The sequence below is a fragment of the Macaca nemestrina genome, chromosome 16, assembly GCF_043159975.1.
Source record: "Macaca nemestrina isolate mMacNem1 chromosome 16, mMacNem.hap1, whole genome shotgun sequence".
In the NCBI taxonomy this organism is placed as follows: Eukaryota; Metazoa; Chordata; class Mammalia; order Primates; family Cercopithecidae; genus Macaca; species Macaca nemestrina.
Genome location: NC_092140.1, coordinates 46,113,137 through 46,132,086, shown reverse-complemented (window position 1 = coordinate 46,132,086; position 18,950 = coordinate 46,113,137). Strand labels below are relative to the sequence as shown.

Here is an 18,950-nt window from a genome sequence, read left to right as displayed (position 1 = left end):
AATTTTACCTTCTTCCTTTATCATCCTCATTTATGTATCCATAATATGGCTCCAATATTTATACATGAACTTGATGAGCTAATGCAAGTGATCATTGGATATGGCTTTCAAATTAAAAAGTAATTATCTTATTTCTTACTTTTCTATCTATAGTAGTTCCATCGTGACATTTTGATACCAAAATCATTTCAAGAAAAACACAAATGAAAATTTGTGGATATTATATGTAGTCAATATAATTTAGGTTTACTGTTGAGTTATTTCTTTGATCTGTTAATTGGAAGCAGTAGACACACTGAGTTTAATGTATAACTCTGAACACTATTGGTCAATTCACTAACCTGGATATGTGATAGAATAGTACATTCCTCTCTCCTTTTATTTTTATATCTGTATCTCTATATATACAGCTATACACCAAGACATACATGAACACATACAGAGAATATGTGGCACAATGACACTTTTAAACTGTAATATACATATTATAACTTCCTCAATCTATGTCAACTACTGCCTTGAAAATGATTGAAGTTTAATTCATTTATTGTAGATCATCTTAGAATGCAAACAAGTGAAGCGTAAAGGCCATCAATGTGAGTCACTTTCTGTAACTGTTATTAATAATAAGTAAATGACTTATACTCTCAGTTCCATGAGAGATAACTCAATGAAGTCATGTAGGCAGTAAGGCAACCATTGTACTAACCCTTCAAGAATTTTGGACAATAATATGAGTGGAGGACATACATAAACCAACAAAATTCAGTTTTGCTTCTGATTTGTAAATGAAGTTCAAAAATACAATTTTGAAATTTAGGAGAGATGGTAAATATGCTAAAATATGTGGACATTTGACCACATCACCTAGTGCCTTATTTTCTAAGCGTCCAGCATTGAACCAAAAGTGCTGAAGTGAGTTAGATAGAAATATCTGATGTCAGTCAAAGGGAATAGCCTGATTGCTCAGCCATCCTTTACAATCTCCCATTGAACCAGGGAGAGGTGAAACGATGTATATAGCAAAGTTATGAAGATTGATGGCACCCGCTGCTTCCAAATGTACCCTATCTGCATGCAAACCACTTGACACATGAACTGATAGAAAACAAAGAGTGTTTGCCCAGGAATAGTGCTTCAGCAAGCTTAATTTCCATAGCCATTTGCACAGCAAAAGCAAGATCTAATAGGTCCCAGAGAAATCAGCAAAGCCATGATAAGAATTCAAAGCCACAAACTAAATAAAAAGAGATTATTAGCTAGATTGCAGTAGGCAAACAGTAAAGACTTAAGTGATCAATACTTGACAAGAGACATGCCACAGACTTCATGTATAGGTCAGGCTCACACACTGTTTTTTAAATAAATCGACTGACTTTTGGACAAGACACATAAAATGTCACTTTTTATCTCTCAGTTGATATTTTCCTCCAAGAGGGAAAAAACCTATCTATTCACCTCCCTAAGAGATTTGATCGAAAAGATAGTCACTCCTGATATAAGGTTTAAAGGGGAAAACTGCAATCAAGTGGAAATTTTTGTCAGTACCTTAATCTCTGATTTGTAGAAGGTTTTGCTTTGGGATATTTGGTATGTCTGAGGATTGCCACCAAAGAGCCCTTCTGTTCTTTAATGGCTGCACTAAATCTTAACAAACGTGAGCATGAAAACTATTGTGCTGCACTTGTGAGACATATATCAAAGTTATATTTTTTAAAGCTTGGGAAGGCAGTTGAATCATGCATGCTCTTTATGGTGCTCTGATCAGGCTGATAAAGGCAGTTCAGCTTCAATAAATGCTTTTTAAGTGAATGTTTTGGAAAGTGAATAGGAAATTCAAAGCTCAAACTGTTGCCAAACTGCTCCCACAGCACTTTGATCACTTTGTTTCTGACATTTCGTTGAAAATGTCTTGTTTTTATTAAAATGTTGGCATCTAGAGACCGAGAAAGTTAACTGTAGTCACCAAAAATATAATATACAGTAAATCATGGGATGACATGACTTATTAAGTACTTTGTACACATTCCTTAAAAAGAAAAATATTTCCCTGTGGGGTCACACACAGCATTGCACTTGTCTGAGAAAAAGTTTATATTGTTAAAAGAAAGACAAGTACAGAAGATAAATCAAATACAAGCACTTTGCCTCAGGCAAAAGGATAAGAAGTTATATAGCTCTACTATCAAAAAAATTGGTAATTTTATTATATAAATATTTGAAAAAATATAGAGACAAATGTTGAAATAAGCCTGATGCATTTGTATGTTATCTTTAAATTATGATCACAGAATGTATCTTTAACTTCAAGGACAGAGAGGATAAGATATTATGACCCTCTCATATTTTACATGCTGGGAGAATGTTTTAATAATTAGGGAATGCACATTTCTCTGATCACAAATGTCACAGTTCTAACTGTGTGGCTTCTGCAACTGAAGTGTTGGAGTTAATCTGAAGAGTGGGGTGTGTGTGCAAACCAAAAATAGTAACTAGAAAATTACTCAAATACAGACACAAGCATGGGTATGAAATCTATAGGATGTTCTTAATATATTTGGATGCATGTAAAAGGCAAATAATAACATTCTATGCTGCTGTTGCTAGCAAAACAATAATGATAATGATGACTTGAAGAATAAGCAGTACATTACTTTCTTCCTTGTTCTAGTTAAAAATCTGATCTCTCCAACATTTGCTTCAATATTACCAGCTGTAATTTTTAATACCTCTTTCAAAATTTTCATTTCATTATCTGTTAACTAGTGATATCTCTTTGAGCCACTACATGAATTTGTGATAATTTTCATAGTTTTCATGTGCTCTGCAGTATCAGGGAACATGAAGTAAAATGATAGTTCTGAAAAACTGAGAAAAAAAGTCAGTGAATAGAAATTAAACTCCAAATCAAGCTATCAAGAAGTACCAATAATAGGAGATACACATATATACATATGTAAGTATATACATACACATGCATATGTTTATATGTACAAATGTAGGTATATATACACACACATGTTTTATATATACATATATACACACACACTCATGCATCACTTAACAATGGGAATACATTTTGAGAAATGTGTCATTAGACAATTTCATCACTGTGCAAACATCATAGAACGTACTTTCAAAACCTAGAGGAAATAGCCTACTACACCTTGGTTATATGGTATAGCTTATTGCTTCTAGGCTACAAACCTGTATAGTATGTTACTGTTCTGAATACCAAGGCAATTGTAAGTCAATGTATGTATTTGTGTATCTAAATATATCTAAACACAGAAAAAGTGCAGTCAAAAATGGCATTATTAACTTATGCAATCACTGTTCTTGGCTTACTGCAATGTCATTATGTGGTACATGAATGCATATAGAGCTCTCCACCCAGAGAATTAGAGCATTGTTACTAAACACAGACCTGGATGTTTAAGTCAATATATTGATATGTGCCACTATTTCAAAAAACTTAGATTTTTTTTATTAAATAATTATTGAACCAGAGATTTGATTGAAGATTCATAAAGATAGCTAGCTCTCTCTTTAATAACAGTGAGTAATTTGGGGCATGGTCTGCCTGGACATAAACTCATGCTGTTGGCAGGGCATGGCAGGAGCCAGACCAGCCACATCAACTGTGTGGGAGCTGGGTGAGGCCTAATGCTACTGGCTTTCCCCCACTTCCCTGGTGACAGAGGCAGCCATAATTCCCTCTGAACCTCATTGGCTCAAGAACTACCCCTCCATCCCCAACAGTGGCCCTGGCAAGCCCTACCCAAGGATAGTCTGAGCTCAGATCCCCCAATCCTGTCCCCACCTGATACTATTTCTCTACTGCCCAGTACGTGAACACAAAAGACACAAACTCTTGGGAATTTTCTGACCTTGCCCATTGTCTGAGAAACCCGAATGCTTATCCTGGCCAACTTTGAGCAAGTTTATATCCCCCTTCCACTATCACAGATGGTGATTTCTCGAAAGCGTCACTCCTGACTGGAGGCCAACCGACTCAGGACATTACAGCAACTCGTAACAAACAACTCTGCTCTAAGGAAGGAGAAAAATAAGGGTGAGTGAGTAATTTGGAACAAACCTCACTCAGGATTGCTGCTGAATAGCAACAGCAATAGTATTCTCCTTGAATAAGTGAAAGCACTGGCAAGTTAAGAAGACAACAAATAACTACCAGACAAGGAGCCAGGAAAGGCTCAAAACCAGGGAGTGAGCCTAGCAATAGAGACTCCTGAAGCTATTTAATTCTCGAGGTGGCAGCGAGAAGTTAGGAGGTAGAGTGGAGCATTGATAGCCTTCTATGAAGGTGGGGAGAAGGATTTGATTCCATGTCTTGCCAAGGAAGGATAGCCTAGTGAACCCTATCACAGTGGGTGGAGATACTGAAGTTCTCAATTATATGAGAAAGGTTAATTCAGAATAATACAGAGACTGCAGTACATCTTCAAATCATTCTAATCTTTGACATTGCTTTAGGATGGTGCTGGAGTGACTGTAACCTCTATCTCCTTGGAAGAAAGAAAAAAAAATTCCTGGAGGATGATATTATTATGATCTTCAAAATATTTCTAAAACAATTTTCTAAATATAACATCCAAACACAAACAGACATAGCTAGGTACAAAGAAATGCCGGTAGACAACATGTAGAAAAATCTGTGTAACAAAAAGAATCTACAGAAATTATTTGTAGAAATAAATATAATTTCTGTATGCTAGACAATCAAATAACAGATAATTTTGTCAGAAATCTAGAAACTCTTAAGCAAAACTTAAAAATAAACTGACCAAAATGAAGAACAGAAAGGATGGATTTAATATAACATTAGAAAAAGTGAAGGGATTTTTAGTTAAATAGAACACTGCTCATAAGTAAATATTTAGACTCAATTACAAAAGGACAGAAAGTTTAAAAATTAAAAAAGGGCCGGGCGCAGTGGCTCACACCTTCAATCTCAGCACTTCAGGAGGCTGCGGGTGGATCAACTGAGGTCACGTGTTGGAGACCAGACTGACCAACATGGTAAAACCCATCTCTACTAAAAATACAAAAATTAGCTGGACCTGGTGGTGGGCACCTGTAATCCCAGCTACTCAGGAGGTTGAGGCAGGAGAATCGCTTGAATCTGGCAGGTGGAGGTTGCAGTGAGCCAAAATAACGCCATTTCACTGCATCCTGGACAACAAGAGTGCAGCTCCTTCTCTAAGTAAATAAATAAATAAATAACACGGTAGGATATATAGAACACTGTGATATGGTTTAACATATGTGTAATTAAAGATCCATAAAAGAGAGAGAATGGACCAGAAACTGAATTTGAATAGATTGTGGCTGAGAATACATAACATTGATTCAAGGTAACACACAAATGCTAGATTTGCCTACCTCAAGCAGAAAAAATAAGAAAGTAATCCACATGTAGAAACATCACAGTACACCTTCTGATAAATGAAAACAAAAAGCAAATCTTAAAAGCAACTGCAGAAAAAATTCCAGGTTACCTTTCAAAGTGCAAAATGCAGGATGAAAATTGATTACTCAACACACACACACTCTCACACACACACACGAATAGAAGCCAGACTACACTATTGCTAGCCTAGAATTCTGTCATTCAAAAATTAAGCTGAAATGAAAACATTTGTAGACACAGAACCCATTGGTTGGCACAGTCCAATAGTTTAAATACTATTCATATGTTAATTACCAAATACCTATCTCAAACTCCATGCTCTATTCAACTCTTTCACATGTCTATTTGAATGTTTCGTAAATATCTCAAGCCCTATACAGTATCGTCTATAAAAAGTGAACTCCTGATCTTATTGCCAAAATCTGCTCCACTTACAGCCTTCACAGATGATAACAGTTGCATGTACCTGAAAACACTCTTTCTTATATTCACTAGGCAACCACCATCTATCACTTTTGTTTAATAACCAAACATATCCAATAAACTACTAAGCCATAGCAGCAAGAATTTTCCTTTCGCAATCTCATTCCGATCATGTTACTCTTTTCCTAAAAACCCTCAATGACTTCCCATTTCACTCATCAGAGATATATTTTTTCTTTCCAATGAACTATAAAATGCTGCATGATATGTCTTCCTTCTTTTCATTTCCTTCCTCTTTGACATTATTGTCTAATACTCCTCTACCAAAGCAACAATTGAGCTGGAAAGAGAGATTTACAATTAAGTAATTCAGAACAGTGGTACCTGCTTAAACACTTACAACAACAAGCAGAGTGTTGGACGAAGGGAGAGGTTGCTACTCATAGACAAAAATGTGGCATGCATAAATAAGCTACCATCTCCCATTCCTCACCACATAATAAAAGCTGGGGAAGAAGGAGTGGGGCTGCACTTCAGGAGCAGCTGGCCTGTGTCAGAGCAGGCAATTGGATCCATGTTCTCTGAAACTTTGGGATCGTGCACTTTAGTGGATATAGCAGTGCCCTGACCCGAACTGGCATAGATTTTTCCCTTGGTTTTAGTCCTCTGGGACAGGACAGCTTTCCCAGATACATTGATCAAGAAGATTTAAAGGACTAGTGTATTTTGTTGTTTTGTAGCTGTTTTTTTTTTTTCCTTTGGGAAACAAATTTTAAAAAATCTTAGTCAACTGTTGGGCTCAGTGGCTCACACCTGTAATCCCAGCACTTTGGGAGGCCAAGGAAGGTAGATCACGAGGTCAGGAGTTTGAGACCAGCCTGGCCTACATAGTGAAATCCCGTCTCTACTAAAAATACAAAAATTAGCTGGGCATGGTGGTGCACGCCTGTAGTTCCAGCTACTCAGGAGGCTGAGGCAGGATAATTGTTTGAACCTGGGAGGCGGAGGTTGTGGTAAGCCGAGATCGCGCCACTGCACTCCAGCCTGGGCAACAGAGTGAGACTCCATCTCAAAAAAAAAAAAAAAAAAAACTTTGTCACTATTAGACTGCAGAGACAACAGAACAGAAACTTCAGTGACTGCACAAAACAAGGAATGCACATCTTGCAAAAATAATTTGGAAAAGTAAAAAACAGCTTCACATGTCACCAAACAAAAATCAGAAATCCTAGAGGAGTTAGAGAATCAAATTTCTAGAGTTACTGCATAGAAATACTGAGAATGTCTCAGGCTCTTTTTTGGTTCCACAAGAATTTTAGAATTTTTTTCTAATTCTATGAAAAATGATGTTGGTAATTTGATAAGAATTGCATTGAATCTGTAGATTGCTCTGGGTAGAATGGTCATTTCTGTGATATTAATCTTTCCAATCCATTAGAATGGAATGTTTTTCTATTTGTTTTTGTCATCTATGATTTCTTTCATCAATGACTTGTAGTTCTCTTTGCAGAGATTTTGTCACATCCTTGGTAAAATATATTCTTAGATATTTTATTTATTTATTTATTTTGTTGACTATCATAAATGGGATTGAGTTCTTGATTTGATTATCACCTGAACATTATTGGTGTATGCAAATACTACTGATTTTTATACTTTGATTTTGCGTCTTGAAACTTTATTGAAGTTTTTAATCAGGTCTAGAGTCTTTGGGGAGAAATCTTCGGTGTTTTCTAAGTAATGAATAATGTAACCCACCAGGAGATAATTTGACTTCTTTTTTTCATATTTGGATGTCTCATTTCTTTCTCTTGCATGATAGCTCTGGCTGGGACTTCCAGAAGTATGCTGAATAGGAATGGTGAGAAAGGACACTTTTGTCTTGTTCCGGATGTTAGGGGGAATGTTTTCAACAAACATGAACAATGAGGAAAGAATAGCCTATTCAGCAGTTGGTGCAGGGAAAACTCGTTAGCCATTTATAAAAGAATGAAACTGGACTCCTACCTCTCACAATATATAAAAATTAACTCAAGATAGATTAAAGACTTAAATGTAAGACCTCAAACTGTAAAAACCCTAGAAGAAAATATAGGACAAACTTTTCTGGACCTTGGCCTAGGCGAAGAATTTATGACTAAGCCTTCAAAAGCAATTGGAACAAAACTGAAAATTGACAAATGGAACCTAATTAAACTAAAGGACTTTTGCACAGGAAAAGAAACTATCAACAGAGAAAACAGACAGTCTACATAATGGGAGAAAATATTTGCAAACTATGCATCCAACAAAGGAGTAATAAAATAAATTAATATGGAGCTTAAATAAATCAATAAGAAAAAAACATTAAAAGTGGGCAAAGGACATAAACAGACACCTAAAAGTAAGCACATATGTGGCCAGCAAACATGAAAAAATCTTCAACATCACTAATCATCAGAGAAATGCAAATCAAAACCACAATGAGATATCATCTCATATCAGCCAGAGTGAGTATTATGAAAAAATAATTTAAAAAATATGTTGGGAAAGATGAGAAGAAGAGAAAATACTTATGCACTTTTGATGGGAATGTAAATTAGTTCAACCCCTATTAAAAACAGAATGGAGATTTCTCAAATAACTGAACATTTCACTGAGGAATCTCACTATTGGGTATCAACTCAAAGGAAAAGAAAGTATTTATTTGGCCGGGCACGGTGGCTTACGCCTGTAATCCCAGCACTTTGGGAGGCCTAGACGGGTGGATCCTGAGGTCAGAAGATCGAGACCATCCTGGCTAACATGGTGAAACCCCGTCTCTACTAAAATACAAAAAATTAGCCAGGCGTGGTGGCGGGCGCCTGCAGTCCCAGTTACTCGGGAGGCTGAGGCAGAACGGTGTGAACCCGGGAGGCGGAGCTTGCAGTGAGCCGAGATCACGCCACTGCACTCCAGCCTGGGTGACAGAGCAAGACTCCGTCTCAAAAAAAAAAAAAAAAAAAAAAAAAAGACACCTGCACTTGTTTATCACAGCACTGTTCACAATAGCAAACTCATGGAATCAACATAAATGTCCATCAATGGTGGATTGAATTTAAAAAATGTGGTACATATATGCCATGGAATACTACTCATTTCCTTTGCAGAAACATGGATACAGTCATTATCCTAAGTGAATTTACTTAGAAAAGCAAATACTCTGTTCTCACTAATAAGTGGGAGCTAAACAATGAGTACACAGGGAATAAAGATGGAAACAATAGACTCTGAGAACTCTGAAAGGGTAAGGAGAGTGGGTGACATGGCCTGAGAACCCACCTGTTGGGTACTATGTTCACTCTTTGGTGAAAGGTTTACTAGAAGCCCAAATGCTGGCATCACTAAACATACCCATGTAACAAGCCTACACATGTACCCTCTGAATCTAAGACAAAATTAAAATTAAAATATCAACTGTTTCAAATACACTCAATGGGCTGAAAGAAACCGTAGTAAAGAACTAAAATAAATAAGGACCAGGCATCGTGGCTCAAGCCTGTAATCCCAGCACTTTGGGAGGCCGAGGCGGGTACATCACTTGAGGTCAGGAGTTTGAGACAAGCCTGGCCAACATGGTGAAACCCCATTTCTACTAAAAATACAAAATAATTAGCTAGGAGTGGTAGCACGTGTCTGTAATCACAGTACTTGTGAGGCCTAGGCAGGAGAATTGCTTGAACCTGGGAGGCAGAGGTTGCAGTGAGCCAAGTTTGCACCACTGCACTCCAGCCTGGGTGAGTGAGGGAGACTCCATAGAAGAAGAAAATGAATTAAAAGAGGCATAAAATAGCTGAAAAATAAAAGCCCCAAACTACTCAAATCTGATGAGAAACATTAATACACATGCCCAATAATCTCAAAGCCCTCCAAGCAGGATAAACCCAAAAATGCAAACCAAAAAATATATTCTGACTGTGAAAACCCAAAGACAGAAAATTTTGAAAGCAGCAAGAGAGAAGTAATTCATCGTGTACAAGGAATACTCAATAAGATTAATAACTGATTTCTCATCAGACTATGGGTTGAGATAATATATTTAACCAGAAGGCAGTGGGATGGCATATTTAAATTCCTGGAAGAATAAAAAACAAAAACAAAACATCTCAACCAAGTTTTTAGTATCTGAAAAAACTATTCTCCAAATACGAAGGTGAAATTATGATATTTCTGGACAAACACCAGCAGAGGGAAATTACTAGTCAATGTGTATTACCAGGAATGCCAAATGGATGTCTTGAGGTAACAGGACACTAGACAGTAACTTGAAGTCATGAGAAAAACTAAAGAACACTGGTAGAGATAACTGCATAGGTTAAATATAATTATCAGTATTATTGTATTTTTGGTTTGTAGATCCTTTTTTTCTTATATTATTTAAAAGGGAAATGCATAAAACAATAATGTATTTATCTTAAAAGGCAGACATTGTATAGAGATGTAATCCATGACAATAAAAATATGAAGGCAAAGTGTCAAGAGATGTATAGGAGCACAGTGCTTGTGTATTAATAAAACTATGATAGTAGTATTCAAACTATGTTTTTATAAGGTCAAGTTATCAATTGTAATGCACAAGTTAATTACTAAGAAAATAACTAAAACAATACAGAAAAGGAAAGAAGTTAGATGAGATAATAACTACACAAAATTAATGAAATACAAAAAGAACCAGTAAAGGAGGAAATGAGAAGCACAAAAATATCAGATAGAGAAGCAAATAGTTAAATGCCAGAAGTAAATTTTTCTTTATCAGTAATTACTTTAAATGTAATGGATTAAACCCTCCTTTAAAAGGAAGATACTAGTAGACAGGACTTTAAAAAAGATCTATCTATAGTACAAGAGACTCACTTTAGACACTAAGACACAAAGAATTTGAAAGTAAAAAAGAAAACAAAATGTACTTTATATAATATTGCCACCAAAATACACTTCAAGTCCAAATAAGGTAACAGTGAGCAAATAAGAATCTTACATATTGATAATAAAGTTTCATTCACCAAGAACATATAACATTTAGAAACATATTAATAAGAGACCCCCAAATGTAAGAGACAAAAATTAACCAAATTAAAAAGAGTTAAACAATAACAATTGGAGACTTCAAAACCAAATTTTTAATAATGAATAGAATAAGCATACAAAAAGTCAATAATAGAGAACATGAAGAATAGTGTAAAAATATTAGACTAACTAATTATTGGTTGGAAAACTACTCAACAGCAGAATACGTATTTTTCTCAAGTGCACCTAGAATGTAAGACAGATCATATATTGGTCCACAAAAAGTCTAATATTTTAAAAGATAATAAACATATAAAATATCTATTTTGACTATAATGGAATAAAATGGGAAATCATCATCATAAAGAAAAACTGAAAAAAATCACGAACATTTGAAAGCTAAACTATACACACTGGAACAATGAATAAGTTTAAACTTTTTTTAAAAAAGAAATATTAGAAATACCTTGAAAAAATACAAATATAAGCACGCTTTACAAAAAATTATGAGATTCAGATAAATCAGGGCTAAGAGGAAAAAGTGCAGCTTTAAACACCTACTAAAACCAGAAATATCTAAAATGAACAACAGTACAGTACACCTTAAAGAATTAGGAAAAAAGGAGGCCGGGCGCGGTGGCTCAAGCCTGTAATCCCAGCACTTTGGGAGGCCGAGGCGGGCGGATCACAAGGTCAGGAGATCGAGACCACAGTGAAACCCCGTCTCTACTAAAAATACAAAAAATTAGCCGGGCGCGGTGGCGGGCGCCTGTAGTCCCAGCTACTCAGGAGGCTGAGGCAGGAGAATGGCGGGAACCCGGGAGGCGGAGCTTGCAGTGAGCCGAGATCGCGCCACTGCACTCCAGCGTGGGCAACAGCGTGAGACTCCGTCTCAAAAAAAAAAAAAAAAAAAAAAAAAGGAAAAAAGGAAACTAAGTCCAAATCTAGCAAAAGAAAATAAATAAAAATTAAAGCAAAGAAAAATATAATACAGAATAGAAAAACAATAGAATTAACAAAACAAAATTTGGTTATTTGGAAAAAATTATGTTATCAAACTTTTATCTACATTTATTAAGATAAAAAAGAAGATACATATTACCAAATTAGAATGGAAAATGAGATAATACTAATAATTTTACAGAAATAAAAAGAAATGTAACAAAATACTGTTAACAATTATATGTCAAAATTTAAAAACCTAGATGAAATGAACAAATTTCTGTAAACACAGAGAGAATCAGAACTGACTCCGGAAGAAACAGAAAATCTGTACATACTTACAGCAAATAAAGAGATTGAATCAGTAACTGAATTCTTTCCATTAAAGACGAGCCCAGGACCACATGACTTCACTGGTAAATTTTTTCAAATACTTCATGAAGAATTGAAGTGAACTCCTCTCAAACTCTTCCAAATAATTGAAAAGGAGGAAACAATGACTAACTCATTTAATGAAGCCAGCATTACCTTGATATAAAAACAAGACAAAGGTACTACAAGAAAAGAAACCTATAGGAAATGGTCATTTGTGACTAAATATGTAAAATTAACTCAGGAAAATAATAGCAAATTGGTATTAGTGTCATTATACACCATGAAATAGTCAGTTTTATCCTAGGAATATAATGATAGTTTGGATACAGTTTGGATTTGGTCCCCACCTGAATCTCATATCAAATTTTAATCCTCAGTGTTGGAGGTGGGACCTGGTGAGAGGTGATTGGATCATGGGGGCAAATTTCCTACTTTGGTGCTTTTCCCTTGATGGTGTTCTTATGAGATCTGGTTGTTTAAGGTTTGTGGCACCTCCTCCCTCTCTCTGTCTTCCTCCCATTCTGGTCACGTGAAGCACTCACTCCTTTACCTTCTGCCATGTCTGTAACTTTCCTAAAGCTTTCCCAGAAGCCTAACAGATGTCAGCATCATGCTTCCTGTACAGCCTGTGGAACCATGAGCCAATTAAGCCCCTTTTCTTTACAAATTACCCAGTCTCAGGTATTTCTTTACAGCAAGTGAGAGACTGAGCTAATACAGTAGTTTAACATACAAGAACCAATCAATGTAGTACAACACATTGATTGAATGGAGGGGGAAAGGAGCACATAATTATCTCAACTGAGGCAGATAAAAACATTCAAAAATATCTAAAACTTTTTCATAACTTTTTTAAAAACTCAATTATGATTAGAAAGGAATTTTTGCACTATGATTAATGTTTTATATTAAAAATTCACTGTTAACATCATATAAATGGTGAAAGACTAACAGTGTTTAATCTAAGATTAAGAACAAAACAAAAATGCCCACTATTATCACTTATATTTAACATAGTGCTGCAAATTTTAGTCTATGCAATTAGATTTCAAAAATACATAAAGTATTCATTTTAGAAAAATAGAAATAACATTTTCTCTGTATGCAGATATATGATTTTATTTTTAGATACTCTTGAAGAACACACATACACATGAAAAGAGAGCAAAACAAAAAATTGTTAGAGTTAAAAAACTAATTTAGTAAAGTTATAGAACATACAAATGAGTTGCATTTGCATACTCTTGCAATTAATAGTAAAAAAGAAAAATGTTTAAAACATGCATTTGCAATAGCTTTGAAAATAATAAAACACTTAGAAATAAATTTAACCAAGGAGGCAAGACTTAATAAATATTGCTGACAAACATTAAAGAAGACACAAATAAACGAAAAAAAATAAATAAATAAAACAAAAAACATGTTCTCGGTTAAAAGGATTAAAATTATTTAAATGTCAGTACTTCCCAAAGAGATCTATCTATAAATCCAATTCAATGCCTATGAAATCTCAGTGAATTTTTTTTTTTCTGACATAGAAAAATTCAACCCCAAATTCCTATGGAATTCCAAAAGATCCCAAATACCTGAAACAATCTTGAAAAAGAGAAAAGTTAGAGGACTCATACTTCCTTATTTCAAAACTTAATGCAGTCCTATAGTAACCATAACTGTCTGGTACTGGCACATAGACCAATGGTGTAGAATAGAAAGGCTGGAAACACTCACATGGGTAGTCACTTGATATTTCACAAGAGTGCCAAGGTCAATAACTGGTGAATGGACAGTCTTTTTAACTAATGAGTGATGGGGAAATTGCATACCCACAGGCAAAAGAATGAAATTGAACTCTTACCTTACACTCTCTATATAAATTAATTCAAAATAGATGAGTAACTAAAAATAAGATCTGAAGTTATAAAAATCAAATGAAAACTTAGGGAAAAATACTCATGATGTTAGATTTGGCAATGTTTTCTTGGATATAAGACCCAAAGCACAGGCAACAAAACAAAAAGAATAGATTAAACTTTGTTAAAATTAAGAAAGTTACGAAGAAGGTGAAAATAAAATCTATAGAAGGAAAGAAAATATTTGCAAATCACCTATCTGATATGGAATTAATATGCGGAATATATAAAACCTCTTTCAACACAATACCTTCAGTAACAACAAAAACAACCCATTTCAAAAATGCACTAAGCACTTATATAAATATTTCTCCAAATAAGATATATAAATGGCCAATAAGCACATGAAAAGATGTTAAACATCATTGGTCATTAGAGATATACAAATTAAAACCACAATGAGATAGCACTTCACTTCCATTCAGAAGGTTGTTATAAAACAAAACAACCAACCAAACCAAACAAAACCCTGAAAATCCTATCTATTGGAGAGGCACTGTGGAAAACAGTTTGTGGTTCTTCAAGCAGTTAAGGAATACCACATTAGCAGCAATTCTACTTCAAGGTATATACCTAAAAGGATTGAATCAGGGACATAAACAGATATTTATACACCGATGTTCACAATAACATCATTCATAAAAACCAAAAGGTGGAAACAACACAACTGTCGATCAACAGATAAGTAAATAACGAAATAATATTCAGCCTTAAAAAATATGAAGTTCTGATATATGCCTCAACATAGACGAACCTTGAAAATATTCTAAGTGAAATGAGTCGGTCATAAAAAGACAAAGGTAAAATTTTACTTTTATGAGGTATCTAGTCTGGGCAAATTCATAAAGACAGAAAGTGGAAGGGGTAATTGGGAATTATTTTGTAGTAGTTACAGGGATTCTGTCTTGATTGATTAAAAACTAGGAAATAGAGCTTGATGGTGGCTATACAAGATTGATAATGTACCATATGTCACCAAATTGTACATTTTAAAATGGTGCAAATGGTAAGTCTTGTTTTATGTATATTTTACCTAATGGAAAAAAAAAAAAGAACTTTGCTCTAGCTCTTCCTTCTGTTTCAAATGTGTTTTTCTTGCAATCTATTTGACTAACTCTCTTACTTTTTTCAAGTCTATGTTGAAACTGTGTTTCTTACTGAAGTCTATTCTGACCATCCTATTTGTATAATTTCAAACTTGACCCTGACCATAACACCTACTTTTACTTCCGGACTCCCCTTTCTTTTTATTCTTTTTTAAAGAACTTACCATTTTTTAATACATTATTTATCTCATTTATGTGTATTGTTTGTTTGTATAAAGTAAGTTTCCCCAAATCTGTAATCTTTGTTTTACTCAAATACAAACAGCAATGCCCAGCACACAGCTTATGCTCTATCAATATTTGTTGAATGAATGAGTACATGATTAAAATCCTATACTAAACAGCACTTTTCAGTGGAAGAATGCTGGATTTTATTTGAAAATCGCACATGGCAATATGTTGGGAATTTTTGTGATTAGGCTTAGTGAAAGAAGGCATTTTTCATACTTAGTTCTTGTTAGTCTTTCCTTTTGTTACCATAAATGGCTAAATAATATAATACCATTTGAGGAATATATACTGGTTTCATTCAATAGAATGCCCTTGGAAATACGCAATATATGAACATGTTTAACTGAAGATTTTATATTCTTCACTGTTTTACTTGTCCTATATTTTCTGACTGTCCTGCCACATAGGCTGAGAGACATAGGCATTGATCTAGCTATCTCTGGAATAATCATATATTTTTTTCATGCACATTAACTTTTTGGAAATACCTTTTGATATATCATACAAGAACAAAATTGTATCAAGGCTAACCTTAAGAAAAGAGACTTACTTGTTTACCAAATCAAAATTAGCCTCTGTGGGTGTGGAATTGAAATCAAATTTCTGTTAAATAGGGCCCCAAGAAATCAATTGTAACCAGCAGTTAATGACCAGCTTGCTAACAGCTTGAGGCAAAGCCAAGGGCAGTTAGCACTCCAACAAATTAGTTGTTAACTGTGTTAATGACTGATTTTGCAGGGATTATTGCTATTATAAACAGTCATCAATCTAGCTTTACCATTGGGTCTAGAAAAGTTTGCAGCCAAAAAATATTTTTATGCCCTCAGTTTGATACTCTGGATTCTAGTTAATATGATCATCTAAAATCATAAAATGCCAGATTTCCTGCTTTGTTGAGAGTAAAACTCATAAAAATTTATTTTTCTTCTCCTAATTTGTAGTATAAATATATAAGATAATTAGTCATGAGAATCAATAAGAAAATATAATACAAATATGCAAATTAATTCTTATTTTACATGTATATTCATGATTGATGTGTTAAATATGCATTTTAAAATCACAAAACACCATTAAAAATGGTCAATGATAGTAGTTTAGCATCTCTGGCAAAATTTTCGGTTCAAAATAGCGAACAGAAAATATAAAATAGATTTATATAAGATCAAACTACATTTTGGAAAGTTAAGTCTAAAATTATTTAACAACAAAATGCACACATTTGAGATCAATATTAATCTTAAATTTTGGCTATTGTTTTAAAGTAAATTTCTTGTTTACCTGTGAATAAATTAGAAAAACATGAGAGCATCTTTAAACTGTATTTTAGCCAAAAACATACTATTAGAATAATATTTAATTGTATAATATTTTGAAATTATTCAATGTTAATTAACTTTTAATTCTAATCCATTGTCCATATCACATTTTTTGTAATATGTATTTTTAACATAGTAAAAGTATATATTGTTTTTTCTATGGTTTAACACTGTAGTTTATTGTGTCGTTGAAGTTATTTTAAATGTAATTGCAGAAGTGTCATTATTTACATATTTGAAATAACTTCCTTTATATATTTTACAAGTACAGATATAACCACTGGAATTTACAATAATAAGGTATTTTTATTGTTATAAAAGTATTTTTAATTAAATGGTTATAAAGATAAGTTATTAATGATTTTACTACACTCTCCACATCCAAGTTTCTGCAGTTAAAGTTGCATTTCAAATTACATAACTATTTGCAAAATTAAAATACACAGTGTTCTGTTTCTCTTAAACTATACTAGAAGTAAAGTTTAGTTACTTTTGTAACATAAACCCTTTATTTCAAAAGTTATTTTTCTATTTGACTAAAAATGTATTTGTAATTTGTTATATTAACAAAATACCTAGAAATAACCTGTGATGTTAAGAAAATAAAAATCAAAGCTTCTAGTGCCCACATAATTAAAGGTAACTATAGCGTTTCTGTAATCATCTTAAATCTCTAATTTTGATATGGGTACTAGAAATAATGGAAATAATGTTCATCTTGAATGAATCTATTTTCACTCACTATGTTTCAATCTGTTTCAATCTTCTATTAATGTAAAATTTGAAGAGTTTTTTTGCAGACTTTTTACAAAATTCCCATTTATTTCAGAATTATCTAATGAATTAGATTTTTAAAAAATACTTTGTAAGCAATCTATGACCTTAGACTGCTTGAGTCTATATAACATTAACGTAAGCTCTGTTAATTTAGTAACTATTTCAGCACATTTCCAAGTGCTTTGACTTATATTTATTCTCAGTTAAGTTTATAATCTTTGAACACAGAAAATTTATGTATATGCATTTTATCTCCTTAATAAAAATATTCTTACCTTCTCTATAACATGATCAGTTTTAATGGTCAGTTCTACCTTTTCTTTTGCTGTTCCACTATGTACAATAGCTGTTTTCACATTTGAATTCTGCAACACATATAGAAGTAGTAAACATGGATGGAACGCCTACACTCAATGCTGGCCTTAACATCAAGACTATATATTTCATATTTTAGCAGTTTAACATTTTAATCAAGAATTTTAACTCACTGTTTTACTCTGGCCTTTGATAATGTCAGACTCTTTTTTTTAAATTGTATGCTTTTAAAATCCAACAACTTAATTGAAATTTTGTTGTTTTTCTTTCCTAGGGAAATATATCCTCTTTAGTTATTTTGATGTAATATTTTATTCTAATAATCTTTGGTTTGTCTTATCTTTAGTACCTGGTTCTCCCAGAACTTTTGTTTTATACTGATTACTTACAGTGCTGTTTATGGCCTACATATAATTTACAATATTGAAATTATTATCCCCAATACACTCTTTAAACACACACACAAAAAATAAGGGACTTGACACCAGAAGAACATTCAATTTTTCTTATGCTATTACATCTTTCTTTGTTTTACTTAAGAGAGAGTCAAGGTTTAACTGTAATCTTCTCTCACCCATGATGTCTTAAATGTAACTAGAGGTCTAAATAAGCTTAATTCTTATTAAAATTTAACTGTGCCACACAATTTATCACTGTTCAATGGTATTAACTTTTTACTTATGTTTATTTCACTTGTTTTCTTAACTAATTTTAAAGTTTTTGTATATAAGAAATTATTCCATATTGTTTCTTGATATTCTATACTTTCATTTGGTGTATTATATTCAATAGAGGGTAAATGCCTACAGTATGAAATTTAGGCCAGGCACAGTGGCTCTAGCTTGTAATCTCAGCATTTTGGAAGGCCGAGGCAGGTGGATCACTTAAGTTCAGGAGTTCAAGACCAGCCTGGTCAGCATGGTGAAACCCTCCTCTCCACTAAAAACTACAAAAATTAGATGGGCTGTAATTCCAGCTGCTAAGGAGGGTGAGGCAAGAGAATCATTTGAACTCGGGAGGCAGAGGTTGCAGTGAGCCAAGACTGTGCCACTGCACTTCCGCCTGGGTGACAGAGTGAGACTCCATCTCCATCTAA

General features: G+C 33.8%; 1 pseudogene; it reads right to left on the bottom strand.

The window, feature by feature from the left end:
• The window catches only part of LOC105489957 (uncharacterized), a 32,920-nt pseudogene extending 14,488 nt beyond the window's left edge, over positions 1-18,432 (bottom strand).
• Between the last annotated feature and the right edge of the window lie 518 nt (positions 18,433-18,950).